Source organism: Argiope bruennichi, chromosome 9, assembly GCF_947563725.1.
Source record: "Argiope bruennichi chromosome 9, qqArgBrue1.1, whole genome shotgun sequence".
Taxonomy (NCBI): Eukaryota; Metazoa; Arthropoda; class Arachnida; order Araneae; family Araneidae; genus Argiope; species Argiope bruennichi.
The window spans coordinates 77,984,187-78,002,860 of record NC_079159.1 but is presented as its reverse complement, the minus strand read 5'-3'; the positions used below and the strand labels follow the sequence as shown (position 1 = coordinate 78,002,860).

At 30.8% G+C, this 18,674-nt stretch overlaps 1 protein-coding gene across 5 annotated transcripts in view; it reads left to right on the top strand.

Annotated features, from left to right (window-relative positions):
• LOC129983937 (spectrin alpha chain-like) overlaps positions 1-18,674 on the top strand; it is a 179,704-nt gene that overhangs the window by 68,984 nt on the left and 92,046 nt on the right. For 4 of the 5 annotated variants that reach the window (XM_056093665.1, XM_056093664.1, XM_056093663.1 and 1 more), the window contains exon 2: positions 13,051-13,100. The exons of the other annotated variant lie outside the window; for it this stretch is intronic. The gene's annotated coding sequence lies outside the window, so the exon portion shown is untranslated. The remainder of the gene's footprint in view (positions 1-13,050; positions 13,101-18,674) is intronic. 5 annotated transcript variants of the gene reach the window in all.

Below are 18,674 nucleotides of genomic sequence, written 5' to 3'. Positions count from 1 at the left end.
TTACATTTCTAACAACATATTTCAAGCCATTTAAAATCCAAATAAAATGACTCACAACTCTTGTTAAGATAACATAAACAAGCGTTATACGCATGCATATATATATATTATCAACTTTTCAACGAAAGGTGGTTTTGGGTTCTAGGCACCATGATAAGTGAAGAACTGAAGAAATTTTCCTAAATCCTTGTTATGAGAACCATTACAATAAGTAGTCTTTCTATAAGAATCTATCTAAAAGTTCGCTTCAAAAACCCTCATGAATCATGCAAAATTTTATCGAAATCTGCGTAGGGAAATTTTTTATCCACTCTGCGCATTCGAATGTAAAATAAATAAATAAATAAACGTTGCTAAAACCCTCGCTTATAACGTTTGGAAGATTTTGCTCTGCAGAAGAATAGTATGTAGTTAAGTAAGAAAAGCTTTTAGTTAAAAGCATTCTTCTTTTACCATTCTTTTATGATGAATTCGAAATTTATTTAGCATTGCTTGGTGAAAGTAAACATCTTCGTCTTTCATCTGACCTTTACTTTGATCAATTCAAAACTGATTCGTGCAAATGCAAAAGTGCGTTGGGTTTCCATATCGGGAAAACATACAGTAATTGGAGAACATTTGGCATATCGTTTTATCAATAAAATGGCAAATTTTGAGAACATTTTATGTTGAGTCAGCCAAAAGGTTCATTTTATGAAATTAGTCTTTTCTTATATATATAAGCGGAATAGTTAAAAAATGCAACAGACTACATTTAAAAAAATGTCCTTTTGACAACAAAATTGCTCATACATATCAAATGTTTGGATTTAATTGACCAATGGGAAGATGTCCAGTATGCATACTCAATTCACTAAATTCGAACGAATTCGAAATTTCCATTATTAAATATACGAAAAAGTCCAAATAAGAGCACTGTTAATTTTTTGGTAACAATAAATGAATAAACTAGATGATATTTTGCGTTACTCTGGGAAAATCGATTAAATAATTTGATCAGTGTGGTTGTAACACTTAAGGAATTAAGTAACGATATTTAATGAACAAAATAAATTTGACCTTGGCTTTGTCACGAGTTTTTAGCAGACACGTAGATAAATAGAATCGACTCATATTCACGTGAAGTGCAAATACTCTATTCCAATTTATTTTTCATATCCGCTTTGTATCTTTTTTGTCGGATAAAATGATGTGACGTCTTTATTATACGGTAAATCGAGACGCATGCACATGACATTTGTTTGTACGCCTTTACTGTAATTATAATATCAAGTGAATAGACTATTATTTTTTGAGATTAAAAACATTATTCAGAATAATTTTTTTTATAGAATCGCATAAATATTTATTACAATTTATCAGAGTTTTATTACTTGATGAATTTTTGCATGTTCATTTTGATAGGGTGGGAAATATGAATTACATGGATAATTTTTTTTAAAAAAAATATTCTTGAGTTGCTTTTGTATGGAATGTGATTCATTTTTTGTGAAATTTTTCCGAAACAAAATGCTTTACTTATCTATTGTGTTTGCAAAGAAACTCTTTTTAAGCTGACAAATCTCCTCCAAAGGTGCACTATTTCCTTTTTTTATTCAGGAAAATGTTATCACATTGGTGCCACGTGAATCACCCGGGATTCACACCTTCTTTCTAATTAGAGGAGCCCTTCTCTATAACATTTAAGATATAGCAACAAAGAGACATCATTTAATTAGATAGATGCCCCGAAGCACAGATTGAGTCACGGCAGCGAATATGTTAATAAGGATTTTGAAATAGATATTATTTTATTGTTAATGAAAGTTTTCGCACTTATGGAAGAAAATATTCCAGCCACTTATTTCCAAAGAACAGATTAAACCGTTAATATTTTTTTGGGAAAAAAAAGGAATGTCGAAAAATATGTGTATCCGAGCACATCGACTGCCGCATGATTCACTTGTGGTTTAGACCATCTTATTGTAATTAACCATGCATTTAACTAGACAACCTCTTCTCCGTTATATTTAAACGGTGGTAAAGAAGGAATTTCTATTTGGATAGATGGTTCTAACATCAGGCCTAAGTCGTGGCAGTGAAATATTTAATTGTAGTTCCAGATCTAACATACAATTGCACAAAACTATGATTTTGATGTAATGGAACAATTTACAGCATCTCTTTATCTTTCCAAAATCCTCATTAGGTACGACAGAGTTTTGACTTTGCAGCCGTCAAAGTAGGGCGGTTACAGAGTACGAGGTTTAGTAGGATTGTGTTTCTTTCAAGATCTGAGTAAAGTTCCGTTATGTTGCTGGGCTAATGGATATTGAATCCATATGGGTGAAAAGTTCACTGTAGGTTTGAAAAATTTGAAGTAGGGTTACCGTTTCTGGCGTTGTTCTCGTCATCTGGTTGCAGTTAAAGAATCCATTCCAGAAGATCGCTCGAGTAGCGTCTACTTGGCTGGCATTTAATGTGGCTGTTTAATTCATTTCAGAAAAAACATTAATATTTGTCAACAAAAATTGTCGAGTTTGATGCGTCAGCATTTAGCACGGCAAAACAATAAAATTAAAACTTGTGTAATTACTAAAAAATTGGATCATTAAATCCTTTTAATCCGTGAAAAATAATGTAGAACAGGGCATATTTACTTGTGTAACAAAATAATATTCGTTTGGATCATTTTGATTTCATAAATGTAAATAAAATTTCAGAAAAGAATAATTGTAAGTAAAATTTCTTTTTATTTATAATTAAATCACACGTTTATGAGTCATGTTCTTATTTCTGAATTTCGCGTTTGCAACCAAAGTTTTTATACTTTCGTCTTTTATTTGACTTTCCCAGCTGAAAAATGGTCGAAAAAGGAAAATACACAAGAAGTCCTAGCCATAATAGATAGATTGCATTAAAAAAATAGCTGTTAATTTCCGGCCATGTTCTGTCCAGATTAGTCTGTCCAATTACGGCACTCTCTGAGTAATCTGAGCGAGGTGAATTGTTTGGCCACATGTCTCTTACATCATCCTGACATAAGTTATGAGCGACTACCGAGTGATAAATCTTGGAGTCCATTTGCCAAGCTTCATCTTCGAGGTTTCCTTGCCGTCTTGCTGATTTTATTGGCTCTACTTTATCTTCCTCGAATTTTTTCTCGCCACCCATGAGTGGAAATACTTTCGCTCGGGAGTGCGATCACGTTGATGGGCAACCGTAAGCAAGCAAACGCCACTGGTGCGTAGGAGATTGAAACCGCCACTTCCTGTTGATCGGACTGGGGAATTTCTTCGAGTACCTTGACATGCCTTCCCAGTCGCTGTGCTCTCACATATATGTGTTTTATGCGAGTGAACTCTTTCTTTCTTTTCGTATTTATTTGCGTTAATTCTAGATGTGGAACGCTATATAAAGCTACACTAATTTGAGTTGGTGTATCCACTGTGTTCTCTAAAGCGAAACTGCTGCATTTTTTCAGAATTACTAACCTTTTTTTTTGGGGGGGGGGGAAGAGGGCCAGTGAAAAAAATGAATGGAAGAATTTGTTTTTCTGTTCCTGCAATTTGTACTATTACATGTTATAGTGTACAAGCCGACCGAGTATTAACAAATAAATATATAGAAGGCCAAAGAGTGTTTTGTTCGAAAAATTGTTTTTTTTTTTTTTTTTTTTTTGTTTGTTGAGGAAATACAAATACAAATCACATACTGATTACATATGATTACAATCTTACCTACATATGAACTGGTCATTTAAATAAAAAAATCATGAATGAACTTAATTTAACATGTTATTTGAAACTATCTGTTATATTACAGTATTCATTTTACAATTTATCTATTATTACTTACATTTTTTAATTTACACTCAGTTTTACCATGGTGATATCAGGTCTGATATAGCGCTATATGACATTGTCAGCATGAGAGCAGAAAGAAAAAGTCTCTAATAGTTAATTATAAAATACTTTTTGTGAGTGTATGTGTAAAATCGCGTTTTTTAAGATAAGATATCCATATAGATAAATTTAAAAAGCAAAAATATTAAATATAAATACATGAATAATAATAAAAAAAAAGCATGATTCGAACCGAGGACCCGCAATACAAATATCATTCATGTTGTTCTAACCAGTATACTGCACTTCGAAGCGGAAATTGAATATACTTATTCTAATAGTTATTAAAAAATGTTTGTTTGTGTGAAATCGCATTTTTTCAGGAAAGACACCCATATAGATAAACTTAAAAAGCAAAACCTTATCTAAATATAAAATTTGATCCTAATCGCTAGATCCATTTCCGGAATACAGGTAATAACTAAATTTATATAATTTATATACAAGAATTGCTCTTTAAACTTATAAGACAATATAATAAAACGAAACTTAATTTATTTTCTATGCTTAAGAAATCCAAAATATTTGTGAAAAGCATTACACTCTAGGCTAGTTTTAAATCTTATGTTTATAAATTTGCTATAATTTTTTTCAGATTTGACGAATTTTTAATTGGAAGTTGCTTTATTTTTGAAATTTTATTGATTTGCAAAGTTGCGAAGTAAAACTTTGTAATTATAATGATTTATATTTCTCGTTCATTGATGATTTCGATTACGTAGTTTTAATTTCTTTATTTTCGTTATATAGTTTCTCAAAGTTACAAAGGGGTTCGCGAGTCCAACTGCTCATGTCCGTGAGAAGAGGGTTGGGAGATTTCATTGAAATGTTTCGAAACATAAAAGCTGAAACTCTCATCCGCCGTGCCCGTGTGTCAGATATACATCGAATTAACTCTTTTAAAACTTATATGAAAATTAAATCATTTAAAAACATTCGAATTCCAAAAACATCTAGCGATCTACAGGGTGTTCATTAATTATTGTCGGGGTTTCCGTACCTCATAACTAGGGATTGCAATACCGGACCAAAATTCCAATACCGGTATTCGGTATTTTTTAAATCTTAATACCGGGATACCGGTTTTAATACCGGTATTAGAAATTTTAGAAAAAGAAAGAAAGCACAGGTGTTTCTTTGTTTTATTTGCTAGAGAGTGTAAATATCACAAAAAATAATTTGTAATTTATAAATTATAACAGTATATAATCACAAAAAAGTAAAGAAACATCTTATTTATTTAAATAACAAAAAAATGTAAATATCACTATTCAGTCTGTGATACTATTACAGATTTTTGAAATGTGATCTTAAAAAGCATAATGCATCAATGGTACTGTCATTAAGCCTGAAAAGTAATTTTGTGTAAAAATGACCAGCTGTCGAAAACGCTGTTTCGGCATCTACGCTAGTTGGTGGTACTGTTAGCAATACGCGATATATTTATTCTAAGTATTTACCTCTAAATCCCTCATCTTCAAATAAATCGATTTTTTATCGGATGGTTTTGGATATAGCTGATTTCTGTATTGTATTTTGATTCGTTGAAATTTTTTTATTTATCGCTAATTCTAATTTTTGTTCAAGAGACAATTCCTTTTCACTATCGACAGTACTGACATCATAATCTTCGATAACTCAACCGAATTCTTCTGAATGTAAATAGGTTTGTGGGTAAAAAATTTTAAGAAAATTTACTCTAAACTTAATCAGATTTGAATAGGTTATTTTCTTTTCTTCTTTTTCATTTTCATTTTTAAAATCATTATGTAAATACCATAAGACATTTTTTATTTCGGTATGCCTTTCTTCTGTGCGATTTTTCAATGTAATACATAATTCTTGAGATAGTGATGTGTGCTGTTCTTTCAGTGACTACAACAGGAAATTTATTGTTGCATTAGCTGTTAATAAATTAGAATCTCTCCGACACAATGCCTCAATAGTCAGTTTTATTGGAAGTAGAGCTGATATAGTTCTGAATATTAAGTCGAATTCACTATCTGAAAAATTAATTTACAGGTTTAAGTCGATTATTGCTTTTTGGATTGGATTTCTCAGTTTCAAAAATCGTTCCATCCTTAGGAGTAAACTGTTCCAACATGTTTTAGAATCTAATATTAATATATATTCTGTTTTATTTTCAGTTGGTATATATTTTAGTAATATATCCTTTTTATAGGGGAACGTTTAAATATCTTAACAATTTTTCGAACTTTATAAATTATAGGAAGCAATTCTTGATAGGTTAATATTTCATCCTCATTAGCAATATCTTCAACAATTACATTGTCATTATCTTCATTGTCAATATCACTCTCACTCTTACTCTTTTCAAAGTTGGAATCCGAAGTTTCTATATCCACAGCATTTGGATTCTTCTGTTCTTTATTTTTTTGGTATAATAAATCTATTACTCCTAATTGAATTCTATGTGCATATCATAACTGCTGATTTGCACCAATCAACTTTCCAACTTTTTTCATAATTGTTGCTCCATCAATCGTTATGGATTCAATATTTTCTTTCAGGGATAATCCATGTTTCGCTAATTTAGATTGAAGCAATTAATTAAGCCATTAATTAGCTAATTAATTTCGCCCTTAGGGAGACATAAAAACAAAAACGTATACTATTTTGCTATGTTCGCGATATCTGAACATATAGTGGAGACAATTTTAAAAATTTTTAATAAATACCGAAAAACCGGTATTTGAACTTGTGAATACCGGTATTACAAAATTGTACAAATGGCTCAAAATACCGGTATTCGGTATCTCGGTATACCGGTATTGCAATCCCTACTCATAACTTTCGAATAAAAAATATTACGCAAAAACCGATTACGTATTCGTAAATTACAACTCAAAGAATTTTATTAATGATATTAAAGTGTAAAGCTTTCACAATTTGCACTTTGTAGGCATTCAGCTGAAGGCGATTATGTATTCGTAAATTACAACTCGAAGAATTTTACTTGGCAACAATGCGATCTTAGCGCATTTGCTTTACACTTTAATATCATTAAAAAAATTCTTTGAGTTGTAATTTACGAATACGTAATCGGTTTTTGCGTAATATTTTTTATTCGAAAGTTATGAGGTACGGAAACTCCGACAATAATTAATGAACACCCTGTATATTATCTATAATATTTATCAGTAGAAGAGCAGATTTCGAAAACAGAAGATGTTCACTTTATAAGGTAAAAGGCAAAAAAGTTGAAGGCTAATTACTTTTTCTTGCTAGCATTGAAAAGCATGACAGATGTGACTGCAGTCAATGGTTTGATAATATCATGTGAACGTATACTTATTTTATTGCAGAAGTTGCAGTTAAGAAACATGGTTGTGAAGTTTTTATTTTTGTTTATCCGTTTTCTGATGAAGCAGTGATATCAAAGATTATATTTCAATCGTTTGCTTTTTATCACTATCCGACTCTATTATACTTTCTCTTTCAGTAATGTGCTGTCATAGATTCAGTTAAGAATTCAAAGAATATTTGAAAATGCTTGTAGATTATGTATAATTTTTGTATCGAATCATAGCGTTTTGGGATGATTTAATTTCAACGTATAAATTTGAAAAACGATAATTCGATGTCTTACATGATGATTAAGGGGTTAAACGGTCCGTTATGTAACTGAGAAAATGTTCTATTCAGTGTTAAAAAGTGTACATTAAATTATGTCTGCTTATCAAGATGTTGTACATTTCTCTGAAATATACTAGATACTCAATTTTTTTTTTTTATTATTATTATTATTATTGATAAGAACCAGATTTGTTTTACAAAAATTGTGCGAGTAGCGCGCATTTTATCTGTCTTATTTACTTTAAGCTTTCAAAATATTTGACTGCTGGGAATAAGCTTTAATCCTCGAAAGCAAATGTTGTGGTAGCAAACTTAAGAACCGGTCAAATCCGGATGTCTGGCACTCAACAACCGACATTTTACTCAGAACTGATGTGATAGCTCTGAAAGTTACGATTCGCTTACATTTTAGATTATTTTATCCATCATTCTTGACAAAAAGAAATTATGTGACAAAATTTAATATTAATGAATGAAAAAAAAATGAGTAATTTAAAACACATTGTAGCAAAATTCAAATGATTCATGAATTTGACAAAGTATAAAATTTTTTAATAAGAATATGCAGCTACTTTGAAAAGAAAAATATTTGAAATGTGTTGCACTTGCCTCCGGATCAGTTCGGATTTGTCCTAGTCAGCTTTAATTAACTAACTTCGCTCTAGTTAGCTAATTAAAGCCTTCAGTCGTCATTTATTGGCTGTCATGTTTACGTTTGGCAGTTTCTCAAAGGCTGTAATTAATTTAATGCCTTAAGTCGGCATGCCTTTATTCATTAAGATCCCGTGTCACGACTTGGACATGGCCGATAAGTGGAATTTCCTGAAATCGTACAAGTGTTTCTTTAGCTTGCAACCTTGACTCGGTTAGAAAGAATCGATTCGACTTCTGGTCGATAGCATGTAATCTTTTTCATTTGAATGTTTGTGAAGGTAAAAAGCTTTTAGAATCGGTTCTTAGTAGAAGTGAGATCGATGTTCTTTGTTGTATGTGGAGTTGGTTTCCTGTTTAGATTTTGTTTTCATACCGAACGTAATTTTGCTGTAGATGAGATTAATATTATTTCCAAGGGTTGAAGGAGACGTTGGTGAAACCCCTGCAAACTTTGAGTAACAAGCTTCTGAGAGAATGCTGAATGATTTTACTTTAAAGAAAGTAAAGTTTCCCACCATATCTTTTTTCGAACTTAAATTACGATCCAATATTCTTCTTCTTCTTTTTTTTAATATAGTTATGTAATTCTTTCGCCGTTTATTAAAACGTTTGTATTTTTGAGTCTTTGCTACAGTTTTTCATCGGCGTGGACCGCAGTGGTCTTATACTAAGGAATCTATCTGGCCTGATGATTCCAGGTTCGAAATCCGTATTCCAGAAAAGAGTTTATCGTGGATGTGAGCCTTGTGCTCGTTATTTTTAACATTGTGGATCCATCTTCCATTCGTTGGTGTGGTGTGGAAACTTGAAGAAAGGGTGTCTCTCAATTGTCATCTTCATAATTTGACCATGGTTGAAAATTCCGATGCTCTTTCTAGAATTGCTTTTGTGTTGCTTCAAAACAGGATTTTGATATAGTTTAACTAAATTCTACTCGTCAACTTCTAAACCTGCCGGCGACCTGGCCTGGAGGTACCGCGTCTTCCCCGTGATCTGGGCATCCCGGGTCTGAGTCCTGGTTCGGGCATGGTTGTTTCTACCCTGTGTTCTATTTGTGAGGTGTGGGAATGAGCCCCCCTCCCCTTGTATAAAGGGGTTTTGCAGGCGAATGTGTGTGCCATCTTCATATGAGCTAGAAGTCAGACTTCTGCCCTCGAGTGCTCAGGGGCATTGGCCCTCAGAAGCTATTGCACACTCGGCTTAAATCGCTGATAGTTCATCAGCGGGCTTGTAAAGTGCCATAAGTAACAACAACAACGGTCTAAATTACGATCTGTGGATGAGTGAATGAAATGTATGAATGAAGTCCGCCCCATAAAAAGGGTTGTGACGTGTGTGTAGCTAAGTCGTTCTCTTGCCCTAGATGGCGCTACTGTAAAAACAAGAGACGTACCCTTGGCTTAAAATTGACTTCTTAAAGTCAGTGGGCTTGTCTAGACAAGAGCCATTAGAAACAGTAACACTTCTAACACTGACTGGGAGAAATTGTTTCTTCTGGGTTTTGATCTAAAGGGATTATTCAAGAATGCTTAAGCAGCAAGATAATAGTTTAAACTGAAAAAAAAAAATAGTCGAAGCTATTGTGTTTAAAATTGTAAACACAAGCAAAGCCCTGTTTTGCTTTTATCTTCCTTTCTAGCAGAGCCAAAACGACCTATGATGTCATGCATGTTAGCGAAATCAAAATCACAATAACATAATCTAAAGCCGTGAAAACTTGGTAAAAAGTTAATATTGATTTAGCATGCTAATTTCTCTACGTGGCAATGATGTCCTGTAGTTAATTTTATCGTATAGGGCATATACGATAAAAGTCGGGGAAAAAATGAAGAAGCATTAAAAAGAGTGAAGATGAAGTGAGAAAGTTTGATTTAAAATTATGTAAAAATAATCTTCATGGTTTTTTATTTTCTAATTTACTTGCCAAATCACTGAAGAAGTAAAATTTCTCGCGGATACACGTATTCTGCCACAAATCAGCGAGAAAAAAAATCGTTAAAATAAATCATTTATAAAACAATTAAAAGTAGTGAAAATGTATTTTGAATGTTCTTCTTTTCAAATTAGATTGGAGTGCTAAAAAATAAATAAATAAATAACGAATTTAGAATATTGAATGCTCGAATTTTAGTTTTAATTTTTGAAATTTTTTGAAAAAAGTAGCAAAATTAAATAAGTATTTTTATAGGAAATTCTGGAAATTGCGTCAGGTATTCAAAATAATTTTTTTAGAACGACAATTATTTGTTCTCTTCTATACTCTTATTTTTAAACAGCCTATCTTACTATTGGCTTGTGAAATGTGAACCTGAATCTTGCACAATTTAAATTAATAAATAATGTAATTTTTTTAAAAGTATGCTTCTTAATTTTGAAAATATTTTATAAACTGGTAGCATACTCTTTAATGCTATTCTTTTATCTTGATATATGTATCAGCTAATCGAATCTGCTTTTCTCCTCTGCTTATTTGGCTGTCTTGTTGAATATCTGTGGCCCGTCCCATTTTGATACATTGTTAAATAATCGATTCACTTCTAATCAAAAGAATATTGCCGATAATTGATTATCACGGCAAACTCACCCAGGATAAACTTTTTATACCTGGCTATTAAAGTAACCTTTCTCGTTTTTCACATTGTTTCACCTTTCTTTATTTTATTTTCCTTTTATTTATTTTTTCTGTGTGAGTGTCGCTAACTCATCTACACCTCTTGTTATTCTAGTCCTGAGTCATGGCGTGTTGGTATGCGTGTTACGCTAATTTCGCAACCATTACATGCTGGGCTGTTGTTGCCTCCACTGCAGTTGACGAGCTGCTTCACATGATATATGTAGATATTATTCGATTATCCAGTTTCGTTTTAAGATCTTTTATTTTTTTCTTGCCACATCGACGATGTTTATGCCTGGACATTCCGCCTCTGACATCCGCTAAAGTACTCTGTTAAAAAAATAAAAATGGAATAAAAAGACTGTTCGGAACCCTTGACCGTGGTCGTAATTCAAGGAATGCCCATTGTCAGCGTTGCTGGAAGGAAGTTGAGAATAGTCAGTTTCAGCGAGTGCGTGCTGCGACATCTGTCATTCTTTTTTTTTTCTGATGTTTTTTTAACGGTCTCGTGTTGGTCCGTCCAGTGCCGTGCAGTGGCGTATTGTTTTTAAATGTTGTCATTTGTGCAATTTTTTGTCTCGCTGCTTAAATCGAGCCACGAAATTTGCTTTAACCATTGTTGGTGACGCAATATGTACATTTCACCTTCGTCGTTTAGTGAAGTCTTTTGCTATCGCACGCGACGAACTTTTTTTTACATAAGAAGAACATTTAGGATTATCGTTTGCATTATTAATTGTTCAGTAGCTTTAACACGCAGTTCCGATCCAGGAAGTTGTAATAATGGATATTGTTTGAGCATGCTGTTGGATTTGTAAATAGCCATTTATCGAACAATGATTCTTGTACTGAGACTTTGAAATCACCCATAGAAATGGGTATACATTTTGAAACATTAAAACATTGTGCAAAATTTATGGATTGTTTTTCTCGCAAAATTATGGTTTATTAATATCAAAATAACATTTACATAAACTTCTCTATTTGCAAAATTTATGAATTATTTTCTAGCAAAATTATGGTTTATTAATTTCAAAATGACATTGACAGGATAAACTTTTCTTTCTTCAAAATTTATGAATTATTTTCTAGCAAAATTATGGTTTATTAATTTCAAAATAACATTTACAGGATAAACTTTTCTTTCATCAGAATTTATGAATTATTTTCTAGCAAAATTATGGTTTATTAATTTCAAAATAACATTTACTGTATAAACTTTTCTTTCTTTAGAATTTATGAATTATTTTCTAGCAAAATTATGGTTTATTAATTTCAAAATAACATTTACAGTATAAACTTTTCTTTCTTTACAATTTATGAATTATTTTCTAGCAAAATTATGGTTTATTAATCTCAAAATAACATTTACAGGATAAACTTTTCTTTCTTCAAAATTTATGAATTATTTTCTAGCAAAATTATGGTTTATTAATTTCAGAATAACATTTACAGGATGAACTTTTCTTTCAGCAAAATGTATAAATTATTTTTCTCACAAAATTATGGTTTATTAATATCAGAATAACATTTACAGGATAAACTTTTCTTTCTGCAAAATTTATGAATTATTTTACTTGCAAAATTGTGTGTTTTTTAAATATCAAAATAACATTTACAGATGAACTTTTCTTCCTTTCTGTATTTTACTATTCCTGTCTTTGAATGGAATCTAAATAATATTCATGTTGACTTCTATGTGAAATATAATCATGAAACATTTTTGATTATTAATTATATTACGAAACATTTTTGATTAATTATTTGATTTCATCAAATTCTTTATTATTTGTTAATAGGAAATAAATTCTTTCCTTTATTGATATTAAATTATACTAGTACGTCTAATAAATAATATTGTTGTTAATCTGATGTCAGTTTAGAAAACTAACTCAAATATGTTATCTGCATGTATCGTTATTATGGAAATTGTCGTTATTATATGTAGGTTATTTTTTAAAGAAATACGATCGATGATGCATTTATTGATTAAAATATGCCTGATATGGATTTCTTACAACAAAAGTCTGTCCGTTATATTTCTATTTGAGGGGGATTTTAATAATGTATTAATAGATTTTGTTTTGTTTTTTTATTAAATGAAAGTTTTAGAACTTTGCCCCTGATAATATTATTTATTATTCAACCTTAAACACCATATAGATGCAGTATTGCGTGTTAAATTTTTATCATAATATAAAAATATTTGTTTATCATAATATTACAATATTTATTTATTTTTGTGTATGTTTTGGTTTAATTGTTTCTAGTTTTTTAAAATCGTTTTATTTTATTTTTCAGATTTTTAAAAATTGGTGTACGCTTGGATTTTTTTCAAGATACATTCTAAGGTAATATTTCATTGATGCTTTCCTCAATAATTATTTTATTAAAATTCTAAAACTCTGATAAATAAATTTTTTATAAATAATAAATGCAAATGTCTGCAGATATTATCAAGATAATACGCTGCACTGATCTAAAGTTGTAACGAATGCAAACATCTTTAGTAGTTGTTCTCGCATCTGATTATTAATTTGTATTAATATTCTACACTTGTTTGAATGCGGTTTTGAAAATAATTCATCAGCATTGCTTTAAATATGACAGTCAAATTATTTTTTTATCTCCTGCAATGTACGGAGAATGCATAAATAATGAAATCACAAATATTTTATTTTAGAAATAAACTTTGCTACGTAAATGTATTCATAATTTTTTTTTCTTTTTAAAAAATGATACAAGTACATGTTAAATGTTAACTATTTTCTAACTGTTTTTGTTTTGCATTTTAAGTTGAACTATGTTTGTCAACTGAATTGGAATGAAGCCAGTCAAAGTTCAATCTGGTTTTTGCTACTGGAATTTAAAATTTTTTAATTCATATAATTAATCTTTCTAAAACGAAAGAAGTATGTTTAATTTGGTAAATATAAATACTAAATAAAATATTAAGTAATTCCGTAAAAAATCTGTTTAATATGTCTTTCATATGACAGCTATACAATAATGGATTATTACTCATGATTTTAAAACACAATGAGCTACTTTTTTTTTTAAACCTTGCATAATATAATGACACAGGCTCTGCTTTTTAAAATAGAATTTAAAAATCTTCTTAACCTATTATTATATTTTAAATTTTAGAATATATTAATACATTGTGCAGTATTTAAAATTTCATCTTTTATTTAATTGCAAATCACAGTACTCAGTGTGTATTGCTTACTCTTAACTGTATTGATCGTTTGCAAAGATGTCGATAAATCATTCCAGATATGGTTGTAGATGGAGGTTTGCACGACTTTAAACAGATAAAGGACAATTTTCAAATACTTTTTTTAGATGGTCAAAGAAAGAAATATTCCTGAATTCCTATTTGATGTCCTTTATTTGACTGTTCTCCAATCTATTAATTTCTCATTAGAAAACTGAGAATATTTCGAGTCATCTGGTGCGAGAACTTGCTTTTTGGCTAACTTTGTTGTATGAGGGGAAAAAAAGTAGACGATGTATTGTCGAATACCAACAATTCTACAAATATATTAAAAAAATGAAATGATTTAGAATGCTCCAGGACGAAATTAAAACGGTTTAGTAACGAGTTGTAATAAAGAGACTTGATTGTAATGATAAGTTCTGCTTTTTCATGTTAGTCAGATCACTGAAAAGATAATGTTTAGATTTACTATCCCAGTATAATAATCTTAATCCCAGTTTAAAAAATGGAGTGTCGGTTTAAGTATCGTTTTCGTCATTTAATCTGGTTAAAAATCACGAGGTCCGTTCCCAAAATAACTCTCGTATAATTTCGAAGTTGGATATAAATACAACTTAAATTATCCTAGTATAATAAAGGATGCGTTTTCTGATAAAATTTGTAATTTTTCATACAAAAAGTACAATTTAGTGCCTAATACGGGCTTTAATTTTTAGAGACAAAGTTGAATTTAAAATACTAAGGAAAAAAAAATTAATAGAAATAACTATCACATTTATTGCAATCATGATACTCGCGATAGTTCTGTCTATAGAAACATTTCCTTTGTTATTAAATTAACCTTAATTATGTGTCCCTGATGTTTTCTATTGCGCTGCTCTATCATTTAAAAACCTTTTAAAAATCTGCATTTACAGTGAGTGAGAAGGAAATTTCAATGTCCTTTTCCTCACAATCAAACACAATCACTTACTTATCTTGTCTTGAACAGTAAGTATCATGAAATCCAATTAAGAGCCTCGGCAAGCTTTTTTTCTTTTTAGAAACGAGCATGTGATGTTTACATCTTTTCAAAAGATAGCCTGTCATATTGGAGCTTCCGTCGTAAAACTAAGTCTTGGTTTATCCTGCTCTGTCAATATTTAAAGGATTTCTTATCTGCTTCAAGATAACCGGCGCATAAAACTTGATTTTCGTCATTCGTGACTTTCAGCAGTCGAAAGGACCAAGTGGTTCGTTCCCGATATCGTTTAGGCATCGACTACTTTAGACGTCGACATCGTTACGTGCATGAAGTTAGGAAGTGATCGAGCTATTTTAGGGAGGAAAGTTCAGAATTTAAAATATTTGTTCTTTTATTGCCGATTTCCACGCTTATTTTTGTCATAAAAGTCCGCTAGAGATGTGATAGTATTTTATGATATGACAGATATTTTAATCCCTTATTTTTTCATGCCTAATGATATTAATTCATTTCATATTAATTTCATTTCCTTTTTGTGTATTAAGTTTTCAATGTTTATAGGCTCACATACTATCTGTACATTGCGATATGCTTTATTAAAAATCATGTGATATTCTCTATAGGGCTTGGTGCAAATGTGGCTAGTAGTTGCTTTTTTGGGTAGAAGAACCAAAAAAAGGTTTTTTAAACTTTTATTAGATTTTTAGCTAAAAATTAATTGGAATTTTTTACTTTTTCCTCAATAATTTTGAAACTTGATATCACACAAACACGCCTTTTTTTAAAAATTGTGCAGACACATTTTTGCACCACTTTAAAATAACAGAAAAAGCAAGTTTTTTTAGTGATATCTATTTTATTACATTGTGATTGTTGTTTTTTTCTTTGCTAATTAAAAAATATTTTAAGCATTTTTCACGACAATACTTTTAATTATTTCAGTTACTGGATTTTTCTTTACTTGACTTACGTTGTAACGATTATTAAAAAATGCGCGCGCGTGCATTTGTTATTGCTGCTGTATAATGAAGGCTGAAATTAAAAAATATAGATAGTTTATATCTAGAAAATGATAATGGTACGATCTTTCGGACGGGTGGCAAAAATTTCCTTTCCTTTTCTTTTTCTTTGCTATTTTTACCCCAATAATACATTATTCGTTTATTTTGTGGTTTGTTTTGTTTAAATGCTCGTAATGCACCTAAAAATATAAAATCCCTCTCTTCAAGTTATTAATTGGCTAAGCTTCAAATTATTTTTAAATGTTTAAAAACATTCTAATTTATCATTGTGAAAACTACTTGGATATTTTATATTCGTTCATATTTATGGAAGAAAACCATATTAGAATATAAATATAGTATAGACTTCAAATATCAATATATGTTTTATTACAACAAAATTTACTAACACTTATATTCACTGATGTCAAAATTTTTAGATTATCAGTTGTCAGAATTTCACTGATTGTTTGGAACTACATATTTCTTATTAAATAATCATTGGTAATTCTAAATAATCACTAATACTTTAAAAAATAAAAAAAAATAAGCAGTTCAGAAGAATTCATTGAAAAAATTAAGCTAGGGCAATCTCCCAGCTGAAATCACTGCACCTATCGTCACTTTTTATTTCGTTTATAACTTCATGTCGTTTTAGATACACCATCGAAGATCGCGCGCCTACGTTCGTCCTCTATTTTATAAAATTTCTCGAAATAAAATTGTTGAGCGGCCAACTTTCTTGCAACCAGAGGCAGATGCAAATTTACATTTTTGGGGGGAGGGGGTAATGTTCAAGAATGATTTTTTTTATACTCCCTTCACCCTTTTTTATTCAACTCCCCCCCACCCCCGCTGGAACTAGATTAATTTCATTACTTTTGTTCGCCTTTGATGCCAGTCAATAAAAATGTTCCATGTTTATGTTGTGCTGGTATAATTTAAAATAGTACTTTCAAGTGATTTTCATCAGAGTTAGTTGACATGACTAAATTAATATTCGTAATATGTTGGATGGATAGTTAACGGCTGAAGTCGGCCAGATTAATCCGTTTGTACTCATATGTCCACTCTTGATTGCCACTGTGTGGGATGGGTCGTTTTCACATTCTTGTTGGACAGTGATTATTATAGAAATCGTATAATAGCAAACATTTTTACATTAATTTTTTGGAATTATAACAAACCTACAATTATTTCTGAGATTTCTAAGAATCTTATACTCACATATAAGGATTCTTTTATGGTTTTTGTAATAAATGATGATGCATTAATTACTTTTCGGAGCGTAAGGAAAATTTAAATATTGTTATTATTGAATCGGAAAAATTATTATTCTAAACTGTGGTTGAGGCTGCTAAATTCGAATGGTGTTTATCGAATTCCATTCAGTTCTCATAAATTATGATTTCATTATCTCGGTAAGATATCTAGATGTGCTAGCCATTAAATCAATGAAATGTTTTCGCAGTGAATAGAAATGCTCTGACACTGACCTACTTTAAAATAACCATGAGTAATCTTGAACGTTGCAAAACAATGGAGAAATTTTGAGAAACTGATATAGCAACGTGATTTTTGATTAAAATAAGGTAATTATATTAAATGCATAGTAAAAATTGTTAAACGAAATTTTTCAGAAATTTTGTTTTTAATGGAATTTTTTTTGATATTTGCAGAATGAATGTGAACTGCTTAAATAAAAGAGTTGGAAATTCGGGATATTTCTTTTGAAACTGGCTGTAAACGGTTAATCCGAGACTCCCGATCATCTTATTGATTCTATTTCTGTGCATTTAATAAAGAAAATGAATTACCTCTTTCCGTGACTTGGAAAGGTTTCATTATATCCCGAAAATGGATCGATTTGTTTCATTCCTTCTTTCTAATTCTGTGACAAATATTGGAATCTATTCTGGCATTAAATCTCAGCTAAAACACTTTCGTAGTTCAAATAGCTGGCAAGATAAAAACCGTGCACCTATCTTAGCCAGCGTGAAATTACGCCTCGAATCAGCCACCCTGACCTTCAACTTGGCACGCTAGTTCATCAACGATTTGCATGAATTTTCGGTAAAAATCTCTTCTCATCATCTCTTTTTGTAGTATTTTTAATGTCTTGTTCGTTGAACTCGACGTCATGCAGCTGTTGGAATATTTTCTAACGAGCTGAAGGAAATGGTATTAGTACACGGGGCGGCTTCAGTTGACTCAGCGGGTGGTTGTTGAGCTCAGCTATGTTATTAGGGCTGTTGAAATCTTCAATTTGTGTTCCTTCTGAGATCTCTGGATGTGCCTCTTTATGTCATTTGAAGTTTAACTGCTGCCCGTAACTTGCCACTGTTACGAGAATGGCATGCCGAATATGCTTGTTTGTGTAGCGTGGTTAATGTATTCGCGGAATTTCAAGCGTTTTGACTTTCTGGGAATGTGGTGTTTAAATATTCATTGGAACAATTAGTGGAAAGTTAGATTTTTTACGTTCTTAAGATTCCTTTTTTAACTAGTGTCTTATTAGCTAGTTAAAAGATGTTGATAGGATCGCAAACTCTTGCTGATTTGGTTACCTTATAAGGATATATTTCCCCCTTCATCATGATAATTATTCAAGTAAAATTCAGTGCAAGTGTTTCCTCTTATTAATGGCGGACCTAGCATTTTGTAACTCCAGGCAATATGCTATAAACTAATCAACTAGTTATGCACTTTAAAACTTTTTTCATCTAGTCAATTTAATTTT